The 9,088-nt window shown below is 41.5% G+C and overlaps 1 protein-coding gene across 3 annotated transcripts in view; it reads right to left on the reverse strand.

Annotated features, from left to right (window-relative positions):
* The window catches only part of UBAP1 (ubiquitin associated protein 1), a 51,597-nt gene extending 50,509 nt beyond the window's left edge, over positions 1 to 1,088 (reverse strand). For 2 of the 3 annotated variants that reach the window (XM_031447244.2, XM_031447241.2), the window contains exon 1: positions 868 to 1,088. The gene's annotated coding sequence lies outside the window, so the exon portion shown is untranslated. Of the gene's footprint in view, positions 1 to 345; positions 778 to 867 lie in introns of those variants that run through there. The other variant, XM_031447242.2, reaches the window with a different exon arrangement.
* Positions 1,089 to 9,088: the final 8,000 nt, after the last annotated feature.

Below are 9,088 nucleotides of genomic sequence, written 5' to 3' on the forward strand. Positions count from 1 at the left end.
TTGAGGACAAAGAACTAGTAAGTGGAGTTAGAACTGAAGCTATTTAACAATACGTAACTAAATTACCAAATCTGGTTTCGCCACACTTCATGGTCTCTAAGAACTCTCAAAGTTTTGCTTCAGTTTAATATAAAATTTATTTTTATGCCTAATCATACTTTTAAGACGCTAGTCTCGAAACAAGAACATGTGACAACACAAGGTCAGAGATCACTGACAGAAATCAAATAAATGTACTAAACTTGATGTTCCACAAGGAACATTTGGGGCTGTTTCTTAAGTCCAGGTGGATAGTATAGATAAGTCTCCACTCCCAAGAAACAAACAGTAGCAAGATTAACACACCTGGGAAACACCACACAATGTCAAAATATCCCCCAGACCACTCGTCCGGCTCTGGTCTTCTTCCTTCATCCCTAATCTCATCGCCTCAGGCAGGTAGAACTAAATCGGTATCTCACATCCGCAGCTCACCCTCAACTCCCCATCACTCACCTTTACTAAAACCTGGGTCCCTCTCCCCGAAATCCCCCAATTCCCACCGAGCTCTCCAGTAAGATAAATGTCTACGGCGCCTGTTTCCCCGTAGGGTGTCAGTCCTCTTAATCCGAACTCCTTTATTTTCCCACATCCCATCTTTCTTTAAGCCCTTTCAACTCTGGTCCCCTCACTCCGACCTTTCTCCCAGAATTTTCCCCAAGTCACCCATTTTAGGCCCCTTCGCCTCACACTGCCTGAGGGGCAGCTCCTTTCATTCCTCTTAGTCTCCAGCTTCTTCCCCCGTCCCTCCCCCATCAGTCTCCCGGCACCGGCTCCCTCTCTCAACTCCGCCCCTCTCCCCCCTCCCCCAGCGGGAGGCCCCCTCACCTGAACGCCGCTGCTGCCGCCGTCCCAAAAGCCGAAAGGTGCTGGCGCCGGCCGACCTCCTAGGCTCGGTCCCCGCTTAGCTCCTGACGGCCCCTAGGAAGAGCGAAAGCCACCACCTTCAGCTCTGCCCGCCCCGGGCCAGGCAGTCACCGTAGCCACCGCCAGTACCACAGCCGCCATGTTGAAGCCCCACTTCCCTCCTCCTTCCTCTCTCCGCTCCGCCCCTTCGGGCGTCTGATGTCACGGCGCCGCGCTCCACCCCTTGAGCCAATGGGAGGAGCCGATGGTGACGTGACTAATCTCTCCCTGGGCTGAACGACTCCTGCGGTCTGGAGCGTTGCTATTGGAAAGAATGAACCCTGCTGACCCAAGGGGAGGGAGGAAGGGTGAGGGTTACTGACATGGTAATGGTTGGAGAAGCGGCCCAGGCTGGAACCCGAGACCCTTGAATCCCGAAAAGACTAAAAGGCTTACCAACTAGACCTACTTTGGGAATCAGGATGTCTGGTTTCTGGTCCCGGGTTAGTGACTTGGTACAAAGTCCTACCCTTTCTGGGCCTCACTATCTCTATTTACACATTAATGAGTTTAAATTCTCCCTTAAGTTCTGACATTCAACAGATTTAAACCAGATAATACAATCCCAAGCCTTGGATGTCTCCTGGAATCAGGTGCGTGGAGGTTTATTAACTGAATGAGATGAATCTGTGTCCCCAAAATTCTTAATTGGTGGGAGAAATAGAAGCATAAACAGTTAACTCTAGAAAAAGTCAGAGTGAGGATAGAATCAGTTGCTCTGGAAAAACTGACTTTTGGCTAAAGGATTAAAGATTTACATCTTGGGGGAAGGGTATAGCTCAAGTGATAGAGCGCATGCTCAGCACCCAAGAGGTCCCGGGTTCAATCGCCAGCACCTCTTCCAAGCTGAAATCAATGAAGAAATATAATTATCCCCCCTCAGAAAAGAAAGATTTATATCTCTAGTTCCTTGGTACAGTACATACAGAATATGAACACTCCCGTGTCTAATTCTCCAGCCCTGTTTTCTCTCCAGAATTCCAGAGAAGATAATTGTACTCTGAAGAGTGCAACGGCTTTAAGTCAATGCGAGAAGATGAGTATTCCAGAAGTGGGGAGTTAAAGTGAGCAGAGAATAGCAAATCATCAATTATGGACTAGTTGCCTCCTTAATTCAACAGATGATGGGCAGCCACAGAAGGTTTATGGGGAGAGCACTAAGCTGAGCAAATCTCTTCATCAGGAGAATTGTGGTAGACTTCTGCATTGCATAAAAGACTTACACCTGAACTAAAGCAGAGACAGTGGGAATGGAGACTAGGAGATAAACTGGAACAAGATCTGGGAGACTGACTAAACAAGATTTAGAGACCTGCTCTATGGGAGGAGAAATCGTGATGGAAGAGCCAAGTCTGGGGAGTGTCTTATTAACTGAAATAAGAAAGATATAAGGTTTAATGAAGTACTAAGGGAGATAATGAGCTCAGCTGGCCAAACTGAGATTAAGATGATGGCAAATTTTCAGGAGAGATGTTCAGGAGGAAATATGACCTTGGAAATCAGAAAAGAGGTAAGGAGTACACATGTATAAATACTCAATACTCCTTGAACAAATAAACTTTTCATTCATTCATTCAACAAGTATTTATTGAGCACCTGCAGTATACTAGACACTGTTCTATGCACTATGGATACATAAGTATATAAAAGAGACCTCCGCAAAAAAAAAAAAAAAAATCCCTGCTCCCAAAAAGCTTATATTCTAGAGGAAAATAACTTACAAAAAAGCTGTTAAGAAGAAGAATAAAGCAGGGGAAAGGAGGTAGAAAGTATTCAGGGTTGAAATTTATAAAGAATGGCCAGCGGAAGATGGCATCTGAGAAAAGACCTGAAGGAAGTGAGGAAATGAAATCATGCAGATATTTAGGAGAACAAAATACCAGGTTAAGGGACCAGCAAGTACAAAGGCCATGAGATAACAGCTCACCTCCTCTGTTCTAGGAACAGTAAGCAGCCTAGTGTGGCTGGAATGGAGTGAGCAATGAAGAGAATAATGGGAGATCAAGTCAGAGAGGTAACAGGAGCTAAATCACAGAGGGTCTTGTAGATCATTTTAAAGACTTTTGACTAAGTGAGCTGAAAGCCATTGGAGAGTTTTGAGCAAAGAAGGAAAATGATCTAACTTTTAGCAGGATCTCTCTAGCTACTACACTGAGCAGAAGCAAGAGGGGAAGAAGAAAGACCACTTAGAGGTTATTGCAGTAATCCAGGCAAGAAATGATACTACTATAGACTGAGTGGTAGTAGCAGTGAAAGTGATTAGAAATGGTCAGGTTGAAGGTAAAGCAGTAAGAATTTACTCACAGATGAGATACAGTGTGAGGAAATAAGAAGACTCAAAAGTGACTTTAAAGTTTTTGACCTGGGTCAAATTTTTGCAGGTATGGCTAGAAAAATGGAAAATTAAATTAATTAAAATTTCTGAGGATAGGATTCTTTGGAACACTGACAAATAAGGCATGGGAAGAGAAAGCAGAGAAAGAGATGGAAAAGTAGTGGCCAGAGAAGTAGAAAAGGAATCAGAAGACCATGGTGCCATGGAGGATTAGGAACCCTTTGGAAGACTAGTTCAAGGTTATAACTGAGGGCTTAGGACTCTGGGTAACCTCTGGGGTTCTTTCTGATTCTAAGAGCTATGTGATAACTATCATATGAAAATGCAATTATCCTGATGACGATAAATGGATACAGATGATTTCAAATTGCAAATGGATGACAATATAAACACAGAGAGGCATAAACACACACACACACCCTAAAATATTAGAATAAAATATAAAAAAAAAATTTCTGAATAATGGTTTGGTGAGAACTGTTCTAATCATGACACCAAATTCAGAAGGCTTATAAAAGAAATTATTGACAGATTTGGTAATGGCAAAAGACCCCATACACAAAATGAAAAGATAAACTAGAAGAAAATATCTGTGACCTATATAACAGAAAAAGGGTTAATATTTCCCCAACATACAAAAAGCCCCTACAAATCAGTAAGAAAAATAGAATGATTCAATAGAAAAATATGGGTGTAACTTATTAAGAAGCAATTCACTGAAGAAGCACAAATAGTGAACGTATAAAAAAATAGTATCACTGATTTTTTTTTTAGTTTTAAATAGATTATATGCCACCATTTGTCTATTTTATTAAAAGTGTTCAGCTCTTCATTGACTGGCAAACTATGATTAAGGGCCAAATTCAGCTCTACTGCTTGCATTTTCCTTTCCAGCTTTATTGAGATATAATTGACATACAGCACTGTTTAAGGTGTACAGCATAATGATCTGACTCACATATATCATGAGCTGATTGATTATCACAATAAGTTTAGTGAACCTCTATCATCTCATATGGATACAAAATAAAAGAAATAGAAAAAAATTTGTGTCTGTGTGATAAGAACTCTTAAAATTTACTCTCTAAACAACTTTCAAATATAACATGCAGCAGCATTCATTATATTTATCATGTTGTACATCTTAGTACTTCCTTCCCCTACCATCTTTCCCTCTAGCAACCACCCATTTGTTTTCTGCATCCACATCTTTGTTTCTGTATCACTGATAATGGTTTTTTTCCTGCATTTTTTAATTGAGTACTGATAATGTTTAAAAATTAAACAAGGCCCCATTTTTCACCTAACAAATTGGCAAAAGCTAAAAGGATTAATTACATCCAATGCTGGCATGGACAGAGAAATAAGCATTCTTATACACTCTTGATGACAGGATAAACTGGTGAAAAATTTTGCAGAGCAATTTGGCACTGACTTTCACAATATATTGTGAAATTGAAAAAAAAAAAAAAGCAAGTTGCAGAATCATGCATAGAATTTGGCTGAAGTGGGAAGAGCAGCAGGACCTGGAACCAAAGAAGGAAGGGAGGTAGAAACTGTGTAGAAGATGGCAACCACTGCTGGAAAATGCTCCCACAGTCATACGAGAGAGGAAGAATCACCCTGACTTCTCCCTCCCTCCCTCTCCTGCCAGTGCCTACATAGCTGGCAGTGAATCTAGCTAATATCCAGTTGGCAAAGAAGCTGGGAAATGTAGTTTTTCAGAAGAACAGAGAATTGGTTTGAGAGCAACGATGTAATGACCAACCTCAAAAAGTTACTGTGTAGTTCACAGAATCAGTGAGAGAGATGGAGAACCGTATGTAAAAAAACAGGAGGAAATCTAGTCAAAAACAAAACAAAACCCCACAGCAGGAAGCATAGAGTCATCCTGTAAAAGAGTAAACAGTAATAGTAAAAGACAACTTAGTTTTATTAATTTTTTAAACGGTGTGGGTTGACTGTCCTGGCGCTGAGCTGAAAGAGCCCTGTCCCTAGTAATCATTTCGCTAATATCCTGAGGTCTACTATACATTGAGCCCGGTGCTGCAATGGGAACAAAGACTAAAAAAGGCACAGTTTCAGTCACCAAGAATCTCTGGAGGAAGACAAACGTGTAAACAGACAACTAGACAATTAGACTTAATCTCGGCAAGCTTGAGGACCAGGCCAGCCACTAAGCTAAACTATGCCTTCGTGTAAGATAGAGAAAGGCACCCTCTCTGAGTGGATGCAATGCCAGGGTTTACAATTTGGCAAGCTGAGAGCAGCTGGATTTTAGCCCTCCAGACCCTTCAGCCAAGCACTTTTGTATGGAGCACAAAGTACACATCCATGCATAGTTGCCCGGCTTGAGGAGGTAAATACAGCCACGTATGGAGGAGAGTAAAGTAGCCTATAAGGATGTGCACCTGTGCAACAGGAAGCCCTGGGAGCCCAGTCTCCTGGCCCAGAATATCATTAGAAACCTCAATGATTTCATTTGTTTCTGGTGCTGCTCACTGTGACAAGGAGTTGGCAAAGGGAACCCCCAGAAATTTGGAAAGGCTCCTTTGGAAGGAAAAATTGACAGATGGTGTTTACAGCTTTGCTTTGGTTCTCCCATCAGAAAGAATGCCAGATGTTTTCTTTGGTTTCCAAGATAGTGTGTGAGATATAAAAGTCTCCTTTGCCCAAAGATAATGAAACATCAGTATACACAGTTTAGTGTAAGTGCATGGGCAAATGAACCATGTGGCAAGTCAGAAGATTTGATTTGCTGCTTTGTGAATCCAAGGCTTGGTGTCACCATTCTAGTCTTTCATTTAAGTCATGTAACAGCATCAGTGTCCCATAACAGAGGGTTGGCTGGATAAATCCACGTGAAACAATGTTATGCAGCCATTATAAAGGATACTAGAAAAGGCAAAATTATAGACACTAAGATCAGTGGTTGCCAGGGTTTGCAGAAGGGGCATGAACAGGTGAAATACACAGCATTTTTAGGGCTATATCTGTATGATACTGTAATGGCAAATACAAGACAACATGCATTTGTCAAAATTCACAGAACTGTACAAAGAGTGAACCCTAATGTAAACTATGGGCTTTAGCCAGTAATGATGCTTCAATACTGGTTCATTAATTGTAACAAATGTACCACACTAATACAGGGCATTAATAATAGGGGAAGCTGCAGTGGGGCTGAGGGAATACGGGACTCTGCACTATTTACTCAATTTGTTTCTGTAAATCTAAAACTGTTCTAAAAAAATTAAGTCTGAAAAATAAAGGATGTTATAGAAGAATGTAAATATGAAAAGGTGCTTCTAAAACATTGCTAAGTTTAAAAAGAGCCACTAACAACATATACAATACGTTCTCATTAAACACACATGCACAATATAATTTTGAATCTGAAACTCTGAAAGGACATATGCCAAAATATTTAGAGTGGTTAAATCAGTGGAAAGATTATGGGTAATTTCCAATTTTTTCTTTTTGCTTACTATTTTCAAAATGCTTTTAAACATGTTTTTTATACACAAAACACATGAATACTTTCCCATTGTAAATGGTTCAGACAATAGGAAGTATATTTTGGGAGTGTTGTGCTGTGCTCCCCAGATCTCCACTCTTCAAAGCTGAAACATTCATTCCCCCAGCTGCTAGGAGTGTTAATGACTGATAGTTTGCAGTTAAGCTCCCCAGCAACCTTACCTGAGGTTCGCTTAAAATCATGCCTTCTTCCCCAGGGCAGTCCAAATTCAAAGACTGATTGGTGCAGGAGTATAAAAGCCCAGTTATCCTGGCTCCAAATAAGGACAATTCTGCAGGGCCTTCCTCACTCCAATGCCCAGCCTAGAATAGACTGAAGCTTTTTTGTGGAAGGACTGCTGCCTAACTTCTGCCCAGCCCTGTTTCCTTTGCTTTCCCACCATAAACCTGAGAGAGCTCTCCAATAAACTTTCAGGATTCAAATCTCTGTCTGCTTCCTGGGGAACCTGACTGACAATAATTAGTGCTAGGTGTGAGCCAGGAAAGCAAACTCTAAAATGAGACTCAGGAGATGGATCACTTACCAGCCTGTTGGCAATAAGGATTCCATCACTAGTGGTAGGTGGAGCACTGTGTAGCATGTGATAGTAATGTTGAGGCAGGAAGCCCCATAAAAAGACTGGCAAGACCCTCACGCAGGGCCACTAGTCTCCTGCCAGCACCATCCAGTTCCCTGGCCCAGAGGATCTATCTCACTTTTTGCCTCTGCAACGGCTTACTTACCCCTAAAATTCTATTGGTTCCCTGAGCTCACTCCTGATTGGTTATTTCTCTCCCTCCTGATTGGTCCGTTTCTACAAAGCTTGTTCCTAATTAGTCAACTTTTGTTATGCCTTATTTGCATATGATGTTGCAAAGTGTAAACTGGCAGCCTATAAAAAGTCTGTGTAAACCTACAGACGGTATCCAGAGCTTGGAGTGCTAACTCCTCTGGGCCCACTGGCATAATAAACCTGAGTTCTCAAACTCTCCGGTCTCTTGCCAGGATCCAGGTTGCTGTCACAACTGAGCTGTAACACATTTTTTCTGGAACATTTCAATTGTTAAATTTTTCACCAGTAGTAAATTAGAATGCTTTTGCCTGAGGAAAGGAATGTGTGCTGAAAAACAATGTATCAGACATTTGAGAAGGAATAGGATGTTTGTTGTTGAGAGTAATAAATACTTTTGAGAAAGATTATAAAGGCTAAGTGTAAAAGTCAAATGTTGTTTTTGGCAGTACATGTACAGACTTATCATCTCCTGTAGCCAGAGGGCAGAAAAATCTAAGGATCAGGATCAGACTCAGGACTTAATAAGATTTGCAGGAGCTCCAACAAGTTGGATTCTCAACCACTGTAGATTGGCTACACCAAGGTTAGAGTCCTGATTATGAAGGAGTGGAAATGGGAGATATAGGATGGCAATATTTAGGTCTATCTTCCTGAAAATCTTGAACCTCCAGTTTCCCCTGTACATCTGCATTTTTATAAGTTACCCACTCCTTCTAGTTAAAAAGTATTTCCTCTCCTTGCTTGAAAATGGTGCAGAAATCTCTGCCTTAAAACAAATGTACCTCCCCATCTGGATTTACCCCTACATCCCAGCCTGGCCATCAGACTAATAACGAAGATTAAGTAACAACATGAATGGCCAAGACCTGATAAGGGAGGAAAGGGACTATACCTAAAAGAGCTGAAGAACATAACCAATATGTACTGACAGAAGCCAGGAGAATATACATAGGACTGCATCCTGAGAATTCTGAGGCTCCATCTCTGTGGGGAGAAGTTGAACCTAAAATTGGATAAGGGAGAGGTTATCAGTATGGGAGCATTCTCCTGGAACACAGGATTAACACCCTGACAAGGACCCTGAGAGACAGTGCTAATATGTTGCTAAGAATGTTCTTGGAGAAAGTTATGGGCCATAATATAAGAAGAAATGTCAGAACCGCTATGGGAGATGGTGAAAGTAGAGATCAAAGGCTCAGAGAATAGGAAAGTTGAAGTAGATATAGCATCAAAGAACCAGAAAACTCATGAAAAAAACCATTCCATAGGAGGACCCTGAGGAATGCTCTGGGGAGAGGGTCATTGGCATCACTGAGACGCTCAGTGGTGGCTATCCCTGCACTTTTGAACAGGGATCCTTGATGCCAATAGGAATGACAGGATCTCAAAATTAATAGAGGCCAGATGGCAGCACTTAACTATCAAAAGCAACTTGAAAAAAGAGACTCAGAAATATGCATAGTGGTCCCATTAAATCTAATGCTGAATACCTACTAAG

The sequence above is a fragment of the Camelus dromedarius genome, chromosome 10 (genome assembly GCF_036321535.1).
Source record: "Camelus dromedarius isolate mCamDro1 chromosome 10, mCamDro1.pat, whole genome shotgun sequence".
NCBI lineage: Eukaryota > Metazoa > Chordata > Mammalia > Artiodactyla > Camelidae > Camelus > Camelus dromedarius.